At 39.7% G+C, this 17,678-nt stretch overlaps 1 protein-coding gene across 1 annotated transcript in view; it reads left to right on the forward strand.

The window, feature by feature from the left end:
* The first annotated feature begins 9,105 nt into the window (after window positions 1-9,105).
* LOC126253336 (proton-coupled amino acid transporter-like protein pathetic) overlaps window positions 9,106-17,678 on the forward strand; it is a 114,324-nt gene continuing 105,751 nt past the window's right edge. The window contains exon 1 of the mRNA XM_049954601.1: window positions 9,106-9,218. The gene's annotated coding sequence lies outside the window, so the exon portion shown is untranslated. The remainder of the gene's footprint in view (window positions 9,219-17,678) is intronic.

The following is a 17,678-nucleotide window of genomic DNA, read 5'->3' on the forward strand; positions in this document are numbered from 1 at the left end:
TTATTATTATTCACAGAAAATTCCTCTGTGGTGGCTCATGCACTGATATGAAGCTTACTGGTAGATTAAGACTGTATGGTGGACTGAGATTCTAATATGGGACCTTCACCTTTCGCAGGCAAATGCTCTACCATTTGAGCTATCCAAGCCTGACTGACGAGTCACCTTCACAGCTGTACCTGCAGCAGTACATTCCCTCTTACCTTCCATACTTCAAACAGCACAACTACATAGAGAATAAACAATTTTGCAATATGATATTACAAAAGAATATTAATTGTTGGAATGGGTTAATCAGTTAGTAAATGAAACGGAAAGAAACTTCGCTATGGTACATAATGACTAAAAGAAGGGATAGGTTGAGGGGACGAATCCTCACGTATTAGAAACCAATTAATCCACAAATGCAGGAAAGCGAGAAGGGTAGAAAGCGTAAAGAAATAGCAAGGGTTCAATACAAGTCGAAACAAGGCCCCGGGAATAGACAACATTCCATTAGAACTACTGACAGCCTTGGGAGAGCCAGGCCTAACAAAACTCTACCATCTAGTGAGCAAGATGTATCAGATAGGCGAAATACCGTCGGAATTCGAGAAGAATATAATAATTCCAATCCCAAAGAAAGCAGGTGTTGACAGATGTGAAAATTAGCGAACTATCAGTTTAATAAGTCATAGCTGCAAAATACTAACACGAATTCTTTACAGACGAATGGGAAATCTGGTAGAAGCCGACTTCGGGGAAAATCAGTCTGGATTTCGTAGAAATGTTGGAACACTTGAGGCAATACTGATCCTACGACTTATCTTAGAAAATAGATTACGGAAAGGCAAACCTACGTTTCTAGCATTTGTGGACTTAGAGAAAGCTTTTGACAACATTGACTGGAATACTCTCTTTCAAATTCTGAAGGTGGCAGGGGTAAAATACAGGGAGCGAAAGGCTATTTACAATTTGTACAGAAACCAGATGATGGCAGATATAAGAGTCGAAGGGCATGAAAGGGAAGCAGTGGTTGGGAGGGTGTGAGACAGGGTTGTAGCCTCTCCCCGATGTTATTCAATCTGTATATTGAGCAAGCAGTAAAGGAAACAAAAAAAAAAATGGAGTAGGAATTGAAATCCACGGAGAAGAAATAAAAACTTTGAGGTTCGCCGATGACATTGTAATTCTGTCACCGGCAGCAAAGGACTTGGTAGAACAGTTGAACGGAATGAACAGTGTCGTGAAAGGAGGAAATAAGATGAACATCAACAAAAGCAAAACGAGGATAATGGAATGTAGTCGAACTAAATCGGGTGATTCTGCGGGAATTAGGTTAGGAAATGAGGCGCTTAAAGTAGTAAATGAGTTTTGCTATTTGGGGAGAAAAGTAACTGGTGATGGTCGAAGAAGAGAGGATATAAAATGTAGACTAGCAATGGCAAGGAAAGCGTTTCTGAAAAAGAGAAATTTGCTAACATTGAGTATAGATTTAAGGGTCAGGATGTCTTTTCTGAAAGTATTTGTATGGAGTGTAGCCATGCATGGAAGTGAAACGTGGACGATAAATAGTTTACACAAGAAGAGAATAGAAGCTTTAGAAATGCGGTGCTACAGAGGAATGCTGAAGATTAGATGGGTAATTCACATAACTAATGAGGAGGTTTTGAATAGAACTGGAGAGAAGAGACATTTGTGGCACAACTTGACTAGAAGAAGGGATCGGTTGGTAGGGCATATTCTGAGGCATCAAGGGATCACCAATTTAGTACTGGAGAGCAGCGTTGAGGGTAAAAGTCATAGAGGGAGACCAAGAGATGTATACACTAAACAGATTCAGAAGGATGTAAGCTGCAGTAGTTACTGGGAGATGCAGAAGCTTGCACAGGATAGAGTAGCATGGAGAGCTGCATCAAATCAGTCTCTGGACTGAAGACCACACATACACACAAACACACACACACACACACACACACACACACACACACACATAATACAATGCTCGGGTTCAAATGCTGAAGAGACTTGTACAGGATGGATCTACATTAACAAAATATATCCGACCAAAGACATCAACAGCAACAACAACGAAACGAAAGCTTAAAAGTACGCGTTCGTTGCTCCATACATATACGTTGCTGTAGGTAATAATGAGACCTCTGAGTCGTTCTCTGCCAAGAGGCGATTGTAATGTATCAGGTGCCGCAATGTATCCCATTTTAACGTCCCTCACACGAGAATATTTCCACCACTTGCATCAGCAGTCTGCCAACTGCGGATTACAAACTGCTTTCTTCTTTTCAAGTTCATCCTTCGAATATCTCTGATGGCGGTCTTTCAGTGACACAGTATAAGTACAGAAAGGGCTATCATAGGTTTTGAACAGCTCGTGACATTTCAATCAGTGTCCAAAACCCGTTAAGTAAAATGGAACTAGGGGAAAAATTACAAAACATCATACTCATTGAGAAAATTTTTTCTACTTGTTTCTCAGTGGAATTACAAAAATCTGTACAGGTCATGTCATAAAATGTAGTCGTTTCTATTATTAATTTTGTGCGAATTTGTGTAAGAACACTTGCATTACTTATTAAGAAACTTTTACACTCTATTTCCAAAATATTTGCCATGTATCTTGTTACAACTGCTCTTTTTATACTTTTTTGCATATACATCATCATATGGTACTACTACTGACAATAATTCGTTATTGAATTGATGCAGAAGAAAAAATAAACAATTAGTGTGTATTCGTAGTTACTGTAATAACAGCTTACGAATAAATTAATGGGCGGTTAGTGAGATTACTTCTCACACAATGTTCCATATTTTCAACAAAGTACTAGTGTTTCCACTTTCACACAAATAACCGACTATTGCCACAGTTACAAATACTGGATTCCCGTTTTCTTACATCTGTGGGAACAATGTATAGCTCACAATTAATTATGTTATAATTGGAATTAACTACTAGTTCTTCAGAAATACAAACATTGAAACGGTTGATTGACGGTTACTTTATAGTTCATTCGAAAAATTATCAGTATCTATTGATTAATTTAACTGCTGTAGGTAAGATCTTCGAATACTATTTATTCCGAAATTTTTAGTTTTTTCTATGGATTCGCAATTTGGTTTACGAGTACTGGTAGTTTAGAAATGATTTTTGTGGTGGTAAGCAGGGCCACAATGTGAATTCCTCTCAGTATCATGTGTCGTGCTTTAGGATTTCAATTTTTCATGCCGAAACGTTAGTCAGTTATATGACCTGTAAAATAAACTGTTTTGATTCTTAAGCTTCTGTAAAATTTGGATGTGAGTTCTGCTTCGTGATTTTAGTATCTACTTTCATAACATAAAAATTTCATGAGATGTGGTGAGATACACGAGAAGGCTGTCTGACTACCCAGAACGAAAAAATATTTGGAAGTGTGGATAATTGTTCAACTGATATCGACAAAAAATTTTCTGGCAGCGACAACGTGGTTCGTCAATGAAGTAACTTACTGCTGTATGCATCTATTGTTTACATTATTCACAAATGATAAGTATGACATTAAATTACGCGCACAATAAATGTTCCACTCTGAATACTCATACGAGAAATTTGAGGGCATAAATTTGTCGGGAGTGCGCTAAAAGATTCTCTCCGGTTCTTTTGCGAGTAACAGCCATACCTTCCTAAAATTTCTCGTGCGACTGATTTTCGAGTTAACATGAAAAGTACGTTAGGGACGGAACCAACGATCTTACACATCCGTTCACTGCAACAGCTATTTAGCAACAGACTCTACAATGGAACTTGATTTGAACGTGTAAAAGAGGCATTTAAATAGATAGTTAATATACCAAAATATTTTCTCACTGTATTAATTGTAATATATAATTTTGAGTTTATTAAATCGTGTAGTTTTTAAAGCTCCTCTCAAAACGTTATTACCGTGTACATATCTTTCCTCAAACTAATAATCTCGTCCAGCTATAAACGAACCTATTACGTCGCCTCATTCGTGATGTTTGGTGAACAAAAAAGTTAGATTTGTTGAAGCTGGTTTGGTGCAGCAGGAATTAAACTTGGAATTTTGCCTGCAGTAGCTGCGCTGTTTGTAATTTGTTGAGCCGATAGGTTAACTTTCATGTATTGACACTGCATTTTACGTAATTATATTTTTAGAACTAGTGCAAAACAGAGTTTCTGGTGCATCTTTAATGTGATGAATGCTAAATCAAAGTGGAGATAACTAACAGTTATTCGTAACCATTATAAACAACTGGTATGGAAAAACAGCTGCTACGCAATAACTGGTATAGCAAATGGGTACTGTAAAACGTATGGCGTGTTTTAAAATAGTAGGTAATAGATCTTTAAATATCCAATAAATAAAGAAATGAATAAATCGCAAAATAACCGTTTTCGCTGTATTTAACAAACTGTTAAATTACTCTTACTGCAATAACTGTTATCATAAAATAATTGCTGCTTTACTGGGTGTTAATTGCATATATCGAGACACTAACATTATTAGTTTACTATAGCAAACGGATAAAAAATATGTAACTGTCTGCGAAAAATGTCGCTGTTTAGCGTCTTCAGTACACTGTATGAAAATCTAGGGTTGCAGTACTATTTAAAATGGACGTTATAGTTCCCTGGTATTTACAAAATATTACTTGTTTAATAGAAATAATTCATTTTCTTTGCTGGAACGTAGACTGCAACTCAATAGTAATTAATACTGTTGCCTGCCGTTGACATTTAGTAGTGAAGCATGATAGAAAGCATACGTTTTTTGATCCTACCTTGAGTTGTAGTGCGGCCGCTAAATATCTTTGATGATCTGTACCGTCTGCATCTCGGAACACAAGATGGCGCACACGGATTTCATCGATTTGTTTAAATTACTTCAAAATCTATTTCGGTCTTCCCAGCCACTCCATATAACAAATGATCTGCAATATTAAAGTAACTCAGAACAATATCAAGTGTAATACTGGACTAAAAATATAATTAACTTTATTTTAATCACTCACAAAGACGTGATTCAAGAACATCCGCGTTTGTAACGCGTAATAATCTGATTCCACTGAGTTCATTACGACAAGAAATATATGTTTTAAAATACACAGTTTCTGCATTTAAAATATACATATTTTAAGTTAAAGTTCTCACCATTTACGTCAAATAATATCGGTCCATTGCCTGTTCTGGTGTACCTTGATGTCTTAAATTCAAATCAAACTTCCGTATATTAATCAGTCATGGTCACTTTCATATTACGTTAGTATACATAATACAATATCCTCTAAGTAAGACCTGCTTCAAGCTGTAGTCCTTCCTCTGTCTTCAACACACAAAATCTGCACCGTTAAACGTCGAAGCCAGACATGAAACTCATCAAAACAAAAGCGTCAGCTGTTTCACAAAAGTTTGTCTTAAGCGGCAGCTAGATGTCCAACACTGTTGCTTATTTTCGGATGTGCGATAACAATGAACTTGTGTGCGTTAGATATTTTGCGAAGTTTGCGATCGTTACTGTTTCTATTTTAAATAAATGATTTTTGCGATCGTGACTGTTTTTTCACAAGTAATTACCACAAGTAAGATCGCTGACACTCCTCACCATGTTGGTTAAAATCATCTGTGCGTTATGTCGAGAGGCTGTGCAATAAAGCTAAGCAGATGAAATACTTTACAAATATATTGTGCTACTAGGAAAATATTATGCCGTCTGTGGGCATTATCACTTGCTCAGTTGGAGTAGTTTCTGGGATTCTTTGTATTCGCTGTTTGCTGCTGTGTATACCGACTAAAATGGGTTGAAAATAAAAAGAAATATTACTCATATTCGAGTGCATCGAAATACAGAAATCATCATCGGGATTATGGAATGTTAGGACAGATTTGTATGAGATCGAAAAATTGAGAATGATGCTTAGTAGTTGTTACTCACTAAATACAGAGAGGGGTTCTCAACGCTACAAGGGAAAATCTTTTTAAAAAATTAATTATTTAAGAACTAACATAGTGAAACCATGTCGATTAAAGTAACAGATGATGTTACATCAACAAGTAAATAGTGCTAATAGTATTTTAGCTCGTTATACCTTATTACTATCAATGAATGAAGTTTGGTCGCTCGTTGCACCAGTTTTTCAACAGCCTTTTTCATCTTCTGCTTCAATTTTCAGGCCTAGAAAAGTGCATGATCTCCAGAACAGATTGGCATAAGCGAAGAGGGTATTGACGGCAGGATAAAATACACGAATAAGATAAGAACTGAGAAGGTTTGCTAAGGAAAACAATTCCAAGAAGAGGAGAAAGGACAACGTGAACATATGGACATGGAGGAGTATTAGTGTAGGTACGTAGCTAAGTTACCGGCTTAAATACGCTCCATACATTGACTCCAACGAAGGAAGAAGAAATAGCAAGCCAAAAAATGGGAACGATTTAAAAAGGAGTAAAATAATTTGCAAGATACCCATACTTGGCTGGAAAGGAAACAAGGAATAGCTGAGTCAGTGATGCAGTAAACAGGTTTACAACATCCCCTTAGAAAAATTTATGAATTACAGTGCTGGAAAACCTCTACGTTATTTGATTTTCACAGCTGAGCAAAACTGAACGTACTCAGACATTTCTCTCTTTACTTATTCTGATCAACACTAAGCTGACACACAATATTTTTAGCGCAACGCAATCTTTCAATAATCCCTACAAAAGAATGGCCGTGACTAACAATAACCTATACCTTTCATGAATCACTTACCTCACAAAAATCTTCGTTACTCGAAGTACTGCAATACAGCCAGCGCCACTACTGCCAGCTAAATAAAAGATTCTAACTACTGAAGGCACTAACTACTGATAGGCATAGTTAGCAAATGAAAGATTTTGACAGAGAACAATGTATTTACCTTAATAGTCGTCAAAAGGCATAATATATATATATATATATATATATATATATATATATATAAGGAAATTTGTAAGACTGGATGTCATGAACTGGTATATATATATATATATATATATATATATATATATATATATATATATATATATATTCCTGGAAATTGAAATAAGAACACCGTGAATTCATTGTCCCAGGAAGGGGAAACTTTATTGACACATTCCTGGGGTCAGATACATCACATGATCACACTGACAGAACCACAGGCACATAGACACAGGCAACAGAGCATGCACAATGTCGGCACTAGTACAGTGTATATCCACCTTTCGCAGCAATGCAGGCTGCTATTCTCCCATGGAGACGATCGCAGAGATGCTGGATGTAGTCCTGTGGAACGGCTTGCCATGCCGTTTCCACCTGGCGCCTCAGTTGGACCAGCGTTCGTGCTGGACGTGCAGACCGCGTGGGACGACGCTTCATCCAGTCCCAAACATGCTCAATGGGGGACAGATCCGGAGATCTTGCTGGCCAGGGTGGTTGACTTACACCTTCTAGAGCACGTTGGGTGGCACGGGATACATGCGGACGTGCATTGTCCTGTTGGAACAGCAAGTTCCCTTGCCGGTCTAGGAATGGTAGAACGATGGGTTCGATGACGGTTTGGATGTACCGTGCACTATTCAATGTCCCCTCGACGATCACCAGTGGTGTACGGCCAGTGTAGGAGATCGCTCCCCACACCATGATGCCGGGTGTTGGCCCTGTGTGCCTCTGTCGTATGCAGTCCTGATTGTGGCGCTCACCTGCACGGCGCCAAACACGCATACGACCATCATTGGCACCAGGGCAGAAGCGACTCTCATCGCTGAAGACGACACGTCTCCATTCATCCCTCCATTCACGCCTGTCGCGACACTACTGGAGGCGGGCTGCACGATGTTGGGGCGTGAGCGGAAGACGGCCTAACGGTGTGCGGGACCGTAGCCCAGCTTCATGGAGACGGTTGCGAATGGTCCTCGCCGATACCCCAGGAGCAACAGTGTCCCTAATTTGCTGGGAAGTGGCGGTGCTGTCCCCTACGGCACTGCGTAGGATCCTACGGTCTTGGCGTGCATCCGTGCGTCGCTGCGGTCCGGTCCCAGGTCGACGGGCACGTGCACCTTCCGCCGACCACTGGCGACAACATCGATGTACTGTGGAGACCTCACGCCCCACGTGTTGAGCAATTCGGCGATACGTCCACCCGGCCTCCCGCATGCCCACTATATGCCCTCGCTCAAAGTCCGTCAACTGCACATACGGTTCACGTCCACGCTGTCGCGGCATGCTACCAGTGTTAAAGACTGCGATGGAGCTCCGTATGCCACGGCAAACTGGCTGACACTGACGGCGGCGGTGCACAAATGCTGCGCAGCTAGCGCCATTCGACGGCCAACACCGCGGTTCCTGGTGTGTCCGCTGTGCCGTGCGTGTGATCATTGCTTGTACAGCCCTCTCGCAGTGTCCGGAGCAAGTATGGTGGGTCTGACACACCGGTGTCAATGTGTTCTTTTTTCCATTTCCAGGAGTGTATTTACCTTAATAGTCTTCAAAAGGCATCTCTTATATATATATATATATATATATATATATATATATATATATATATATATATATATCAGTTCATGACATCCAGTCTTACAAATTTCCTTTTTCTGACGGACACAAGTCCAGATCGTGCGCTCTCAAAATTCTGCCATCTCTCTCCCCACATCCTCCAACTGCGCAACGCTATGCGCTGTTCACATCCAACTGCCCAACACTACAATAGCGAATATTCCAACAATGCCAACCTGCCACAGATTGCACACAGCACATTCTGTGATTTTCAACAGAGCGCTACTTGGCGTTAGCAACATAAAAACCTAAACAGCCTACTTACAAAGGTTCGGCAGGAAATGAAGTCGTAGGAAAAATTTTAAAGCCCGCAATGCACTCGCCTCACCCTCAAAATGAGGGAAGCTGCTTGTGCAAATTTGCTATGTATTGTTATCACGACATACGGAAAGAAGTCAGGAGGAAAAAGTGATGTGTATCATTGTGTGAGGTCTTATAGTATTACGGTGGATTTGAAGCGCTCGTGTACTCAGACAGAGCAAACACGCAGCATGCGTTAACTAATACGGCGTCAGCAAATAGCAGTGGTTTGCGCAGTCTCGCAAATAGGGACCCCGCAGCAGTGTCCTGGCGCTTAGCGGAGCGTCTCTAATAGGCTGGTCTCCTGATGGATACCGGACAACACCACACTCCTCAGACTGCAGCCGCCGCCTTCTGATACAGGTCAGTAGTCGTTAGCTTTTTCCGCGCGTACACGTCCATAATCTGTGCGCTGCTACCGAAGTACACCTCGTCCTCGTCTCTGCAAGCATCCCACAAGACAAGAGCATCACCGATCGTATACCACCGCTTCGAAGCTAGGTGTATAGTCTGAAGTGCGAGAGACTTACTTACTTTGATATGTACACACCAACGGCTGGTACGTAAGTGTTTCAAATGGTTCAAATGGCTCTGAGCACTATAGGAGTTAACATCTTTGGTCATCAGTCCCCTAGAACTTAGAACTACTTAAACCTAACTAACCTAAGGACATCACACACATCCATGCCCGAGGCAGGATTCGAACCTGCGACCGTAGCAGTCGCGCGGTTCCGGACAGCGCCTTAACCGCGAGACCACCGCGGCCGGCGTCAGTTGTTCATTTGCCTCTAAGTGGTATGCATCTGTTCACAGCATTAATGCCGATCACAGTTTTGACATGAATGAGTACACTATCTAGCACAGCTTTTTGTAGATTGACCGTGTAATTTATGAAATAACAGTCAATAAATCATGGTTTTATCATCTGACGGCAACAATCTTATAATTATTCTGATGCTGTGAATACTTTTATGAACTTGATGACGATCAGACGATTAAAAATGTTTTTGTAAGTGAAGTATTTTACCAGCAGCTCAAGGCGATAACAATACGTTTTTAAAATTTTTACTGTCGTTTCCCAAATATTTTGCTGTTTCCCGCGATTTATCGCCAATAGTTTAATTGAACACTAATTCGTCTCTCCGCATATTTATGCACAGTCGGATACATTTACTGGCGTTTAGAGTTGACTTCCAGTCCGTGCTTCAATCTTCGATCCTTTTCAAATCTTCCTGCTTTTCGCTGCAGTCTTCTGACGTTGGAGCTTTCTTTTATACAACAACATCGTCCATTAACAGTGGCACGGAACCTGTGATATTATCCGCTAAATCGTTCATATAGAAAGTAAGGGTCCTACAACACTCTGCTGATATACTTCCAACTCTGCTCTTACATCTGACTATTTCGTTCCGTTAAGATTAAAGCGCTGATATCTATTTGCTAGAAAGTTGTGATTTCAGTCGCGAAGCTCATTCTTCTACACTCCATGGACTATGCTTCTGAAGTCTGTTCCCGTGTCTACTCTTAGCCGTGTGTCTTTTTCCATTTGGCCGTAGAACTCAACTCAAATTTCGGAAAGATCCTGTTGTACATCGCTTGTCCGTGTTTATACTGCGTTCTACCGAAAGTATATTCGTCGAGTATTCCAGCCTCCATGAATATAGCAATTATGTAGGTAGGCAAATCTATCACTTACATGGTCGTACTTATCTTTTTGATTTGTGAGTTCTTTGTTTAATTTAAAAGTGAAGTTCTGTAGTTCCCCTTGACCATATCAAAATATTCCATTTATACGTTATCAATGAATAACTCAAAAGAGAACCTTCACACAATGTTTGTATTTATTACTTGGATATCTATCGTATACTAACATAGACATCTGTTCAAAACTCAAGACCGCTGAAGTCTATGTCACCACACTAAAATCATGTAAAGAAGTGTGGCACATATTGCACGTCTATCTGCCCTTGACACTGAGTACCAATCGCTGCCTCCTTCAGTTTCTTTTGAAAAAGTGGGTCGTGACGTCAAACGAGTGTTACGTCTTATGCAAGATATAATTAAATTTTCCTTGAGGCATATGAGTCTCATTTTTATCTATAATAATGATAGAAGCTCAAGAAATGAACTAAAATTTATGAGGGGCTCAGGACTAGAACCGTGATCTCCTTGCTTATTACGCACAAATTTCAATTCGTTTCTTGCGCTTCTATAATTATCGTAGATAAAGATGAAACCCAAATATCTCAAGCAAAATTTAATTATATCAGATCTATAGATCACCTACGCCTGACGTACAGGCAGGATATCCACATTACGTCCAAGGCTGAGGTGCTATTCCAATGCTGGAGAGCCTTGGCAGTAGTGACGATCTAAGGAGGGGAACATAAGTTCAAGATGTGAACTGAAGTGTATGTTAGCGAGGGAATTGGACCAGGGTAGTCGATGGAGGTGTGTTAGCCATACCGTTGCGGTGGTGTAATGACTAACACACCTGCCTAGTAAGCAAGGAGACCTGGGTTAAAGACCTGGCCCTGGCACAAATTTTAATTCATGTCTTGAAATTCTGTCATTATCATATGGAAGACTATACTTCTCAACCATCTGCTGTTTAATACATCTTTTATTTAGGCTGAAAGGCAACTTCTCGACTGGTTCAGTGAGTCATAGAAAAAATGGAAGTCTGTAACAGAATGTTATTTCTGGAGGCATATCAATCATATTTATAGCATATTAATACAACAAGTTTGATACCAGTGGTGAAAACAAAATAAAACCATAAATATTTAGAATAGTATTACAAAATTAAAACCAGATAGAACATTACCCTCGTGCATGTCAAACAATGGTATTTCATATGAATCTGATGTTATACGATCGAAAGCTCTCAAAGGAGGAGATGAGGAAGTCCTAAAACATACACGAATTGAGTGTCAAAGTTTGGAGCAGTGAAGAAATATCTCCCGATTTCAGTAATAGTCTGGTGGTTTCCATTTTTGAGAACAGCGACCACACTAAGGTGGACATTTCCTAGCTTGGGGAAGCTAATGACTCGAATTCTCGAAAATGGTTCTTTAACCTTAATGGAATCACTACCAGAGAACGAGTGTAGCTTCAGGCCATCTAGAGGAACCACAGGTGTGATATTTACAGCTAGTTTCATAAAAATGCAGGGAACAACAAGGCGTCTGAACATTATCTTTATTAGCTTCACTAAGACATTTGATTTGGTAAACCATGGAGCTTTATCGAAGATTTTATCTCCGAATGGTTCTCTACAGAAATTTATTGCCATCGGGATATTGCTTTACAGAGATATGACAGCAGCAGTCATTGGTACAGCCTCTGGTGGTAAGGTATCCCACATCAGTATCGGAACTAAACAAAGACTTTTCTATTTTATTTTTTTATTTAGACGTCAAATTCCGTAGGACCAAATTGAGGAGCAAATCTCCAAGATCACGGAACGTGTCAGTACACGAAATTACAACATAAAAGTAATAACAGACAAAAATAAAATCTTTATGAACCCGACAAAAGTCAACCCATAAGTTTAAGTAAATGCAATCAGCAATACAACAAGAATCAGCTTAATTTTTCAAGGAATTCCTCCACAGAACAGAAGGAGTGACCCATGAGGAAACTCTTCAGTTTAGATTTGAAAGCGAGTGAATTGTTGCTAAGATTTTTGAATTCTAGTGGTAGGTTATTGAAAATGGACGTAGCAGTATATTGCACGCCTTTCCACACAAGAGTTAAGGAAGTCCGAACCAAATGCAGGTTTGATTTCTGCCGAGTATTTACTAGGTGAAAGCTGCTTATTCTTGGGAATAAGCTAATATTGTTAACAACAAATGACAGTAAGGAATATATAAATTGAGAGACCAATGTCAAAATACCCAGACTCGTGAACAGAGGTCACAAGAGGTTTGTGAACTTACACCACTTATTGCCCGAAGCGGCTGTTTCTGAGCCAAAAATATCCTTTTAGAATGGGAAGAGTTACCCCAAAATAAAATACCATACGACATAAGCGAATGAAAATAAGCTAAGTAGACTAATTTTCGTGTCGTGCGATCACTCGCTTCAGATACCGTTCGAATAGTAAAAACAAGACACTGAATGTGGGCTTTCCATGAGAGTTTCCTTTCTATCTGAACACCCAGAATTTTGAACTGCCAAGTTTCACTAATCATATGCCCATTCTGTGAAATTAAAACGTCAGGTTTTGTTAAATTGTGTGTTAGAAACTAAACACTGAGTCTTACTGTGATTTAGAGTTGGTTTATTTTCTAGAAGCCATGAACTTACGTCATGAACTGCGATATTTCAAACCGAGCCAGTGTTGCGCACAACATCCTTTACTTCCAAGCTAGTGTCATCAGAAACGGAAATATTTTAGAATTACCCATAACACTGTACTAGAGGGCATATCATTTATGTAAATAAGGAACAAGAGTGGCCTGAACACTGAACCCTGCTAATGTAAGAGGTGAACCAATTGTGAGCTACTCCCCGTATTCCGTAATGGTCCAACTTCTGGAGCAATATTTTATGATCAACACAATCAAACCCCTTAGTCAAACCAAAAAATATGACTCACAGAGAGAAGAGAATATAGCATTTTCAGTTGTAAAACGACTTCTAAAGCCGAATTGTACATCTGATAGCAAATCGTGTGGTATAAAATGATCAATTATGAATACACAGCCTTTTCAATAACTTTAGCAAATACTGGCTGCATAGAAATAGGTCTAAAAGTGTCTACATTATCCCTTTCTCCCTTTTTATAAAGCGGCTTTACTACTGAGTACTTTAATCGTTCAGGAAACTGACCATTCCTAAAGGAGAAATTACAAATATGGCTAAATACAGGGCTAACATGTGGAGCACAGTACTTCAATATTCTGCTAGGCACTCCGTCATATCCATCAGAGTCCTTAGTCTTCAGCGAGTTAATTATTGACTCAATCTCCCCCTTGTCTGTATCACAGATTTCAGACGTCAATCTCGGAAAGGCATTTGCCAAGAGAGTTATATGATACCCTGTAGAAACTAAATTTTTATTTAATTCACCAGCAATGGTCAGAAAATAATTGTTAAATACTGTACGTGTATCTGATTTATCAGTAACAGAAATATTTGTACTACGAACTGACTTTATACCGTCGACCTTGTGCTGCTAGCCAGACACTTCTTCACAACTGACCATATGGTTTTAATTTTATCCTGTGAAGTAGCTAATCTATTTGCATACCACATACTCTTTGGCTTCCTAACAACATTTTAAGCACCTTACAGTACTGTTTGTAATGAGCTATTGTAGCCTGATTGTGACTACTTCTAACATTTTTATATAATTCCCGCTCCGTTCTACACTAGTCAGCCACCTGGGATGCTTTTTACTGCTAGTACCCCGTTTAGAACGTTCTAATGGAAATCAACTCTCAAAGAGCATGAGAAATGTGTTAAGAATAGCATTATATTTGGCATATATGTAATCGGCACTATAAACGTCCTGCCACTCTTGTTCCTTAACAAGGTTTAAAAAACTCTATTTTTCAGTACTATAGCGCAATGGGATCAATGTCTTCTTTCTCAAAGGCTGTTAGTATAGGTTTGGTGTAAACTGAATCAAAAGGTTTCTCAGAATATGTTGTTGTTGTGGTCTTCAGTCCTGAGACTGGTTTGATGCAGCTCTCCATGCTACTCTATCCTGTGCAAGCTTCTTCACCTCCCAGTACCTACTGCAACCTACATCCTTCTGAATCTGCTTAGTGTATTCATCTCTTGGTCTCCCTCTACGATTTTTACCCTCCATGCTGCCCTCAAATGCTAAATTTGTGATCCCTTGATGCCTCAAAACATGTCCTACCAACCGATCCCTTCTTCTAGTCAAGTTGTGCCACAAACTTCTCTTCTCCCCAATCCTATTCAATACCTCCTCATTAGATACGTGATCTACCCACCTTATCTTCAGCATTCTTCTGTAGCACCACATTTCGAAAGCTTCTATTCTCTTCTTGTCCAAACTATTTATCGTCCATGTTTCACTTCCATACATGGCTACACTCCATACAAATACTTTCAGAAACGCCTTCCTGACACTTAAATCTATACTCGATGTTAACAAATTTCTCTTCTTCAGAAACGATTTCCTTGCCATTGCCAGTCTACATTTTATATCCTCTCTACTTCGACCATCATCAGTTATTTTGCTCCCCAAATAGCAAAGCTCCTTTACTACTTTAAGTGTCTCATTTCCTAATCTAATTCCCTCAGCATCACCCGATTTAATTTGACTACATTCCATTATCCTCGTTTTGCTTTTGTTGATGTTCATCTTATATCCTCCTTTCAAGACACTGTCCATTCCGTTCAACTGCTCTTCCAAGTCCTTTGCTGTCTCTGACAGAATTACAATGTCATCGGCGAACCTCAAAGTTTTTACTTCTTCTCCATGAATTTTAATACCTACTCCGAATTTTTCTTTTGTTTCCTTTACTGCTTGCTCAATATACGGATTGAATAACATCGGGGAGAGACTACAACCCTGTCTCACTCCTTCCCCAACCACTGCTTCCCTTTCATGCCCCTCGACTCTTATGACTGCCATCTGGTTTCTGTACAAATTGTAAATAGCCTTTCGCTCCCTGTATTTTACCCCTGCCACCTTTAGAATTTGAAAGAGAGTATTCCAGTTAATGTTGTCAAAAGCTTTCTCTAAGTCTACAAATGTTAGAAATGTAGGTTTGCCTTTTCTTAGTCTTTCTTCTAAGATAAGTCGTAAGGTTAGTATTGCCTCACGTGTTCCAACATTTCTACGGAATCCAAACTGATCTTCCCCGAGGTCAGCTTCTACCAGTTTTTCCATTCGTCTGTAAAGAATTCGCGTTACTATTTTGCATCTGTGACTTATTAGCCTGATAGTTCGCTAATTTTCCCATCTGTCTACACCTGCTTTCTTTGGGATTGGAATTATTATATTCTTCTTGAAGTCTGTGGGTATTTCGCCTGTATCATACATCTTGCTCACCAGATGGTAGAGTTTTGTCATGACTGGCTCTCCCGAGGCCATCAGTAGTTCTAATGGAATGTTGTCTACTCCCGGGGCCTTGTTTCGACTCAGGTCTTTCAGTGCTCTGTCAAACTCTTCACGCAGTATCTTATCTCCCATTTCATCTTCATCTACATCCTCTTCCATTTCCATAATATTGTCTTCTAGTACATCGCCCTTGTGTAAACCCTCTATATACTTCTTCCACCTTTCCGCCTTCCCTTCTTTGCTTAGAACTGGGTTGCCATCTGAGCTCTTGATATTCATACAAGTGGTTCTCTTCTCTCCAAAGGTCTCTTTAATTTTCCTGTAGGCAATATCTATCTTTCCCCTAGTGAGACAAGCCTCTACATCCTTATATTAGTCCTCTAGCCATTCCTGCTTAGCCATTTTGCACTTCCTGTCGATCTCTATTTTGAGACGTTTGTATTCCTTTTTGCCTGCTTCATTTACTGCATTTTTATATTTTCTCCTTTCATCAATTAAATTTAATATTTCTTCTGTTACCCAAGGATTTCTATTAGTCCTCGTCTTTTTACCTACTTGATCCTCTGCTGCCTTCACTATTTCATCCCTCAGAGCTACCCATTCTTCTTCTACTGTATTTCTTTCCCCCATTCCTGTCAATTGTTCCCTTATGCTCTCCCTGAAACTCTCTACGACCTCTGGTTCTTTCAGTTTATCCAGGTCCCATCTCCTTAAATTCCCACCTTTTTGCAGTTTCTTCAGTTTCAATCTGCAGTTCATAACCAATAGCTTGTGGTCAGAATCCACATCTGCCCCTGGAAATGTCTTACAATTTAAAACCTGGTTCCTAAATCTCTGTCTTACCATTATATAATCTATCTGATACCTTTTAGTATCTCCAGGATTCTTCCAGGTATACAACCTTCTTTTATGATTCTTGAACCAAGTGTTAGCTATGATTATGTTACGCTCTGTGCAAAATTCTACAAGGCGGTTTCCTCTTTCATTTCTTCCCCCCAATCCATATTCACCTACTATGTTTTCTTCTCTCCCTTTTCCTACTGACGAATTCCAGTCACCCATGACTATTAAATTTTCGTCTCCCTTCACTACCTGAATAATTTCTTTTATCTCGTCATACATTTCATCAATTTCTTCATCATCTGCAGAGCTAGTTGGCATATAAACTTGTACTACTGTAGTAGGCATGGGCTTTGTGTCTATCTTGGCCACAATAATGCGTTCACTATGCTGTTTGTAGTAGCTAACCCGTACTCCTATTTTTTTTATTCATTATTAAACCTACTCCTGCATTACCCCTATTTGATTTTGTATTTATAACCCTGTAATCACCTGACCAAAAGTCTTGTTCCTCCTGCCACCGAACTTCACTAATTCCCACTATATGTAACTTTAACCTATCCATTTCCCTTTTTAAATTTTCTAACCAACCTGCCCGATTAAGGGATCTGACATTCCACGCTCCGATCCGTAGAACGCCAGTTTTCTTTCTCCTGATAACGACGTCCTCTTGAGTAGTCCCCGCCCGGAGATCCGAATGGGGGACTATTTTACCTCCGGAATATTTTACCCAAGAGGACGCCGTCATCATTTAATCATACAGTAAAGCTGCATGTCCTCGGGAAAAATTACGGCTGTAGTTCCCCATTGCTTTCAGCCGTTCACTTAAAGATCTGGCCTCTGTAATTCAGTTACATTTTCAAGTACGGATATCAGTGATCTCTATTTGCCTACACAACACTTGTAAAACACGATATAAGCGATATGAGCAGGGAAGA

The sequence above is a fragment of the Schistocerca nitens genome, chromosome 4 (assembly GCF_023898315.1).
Source record: "Schistocerca nitens isolate TAMUIC-IGC-003100 chromosome 4, iqSchNite1.1, whole genome shotgun sequence".
NCBI classification, from domain to species: domain Eukaryota; kingdom Metazoa; phylum Arthropoda; class Insecta; order Orthoptera; family Acrididae; genus Schistocerca; species Schistocerca nitens.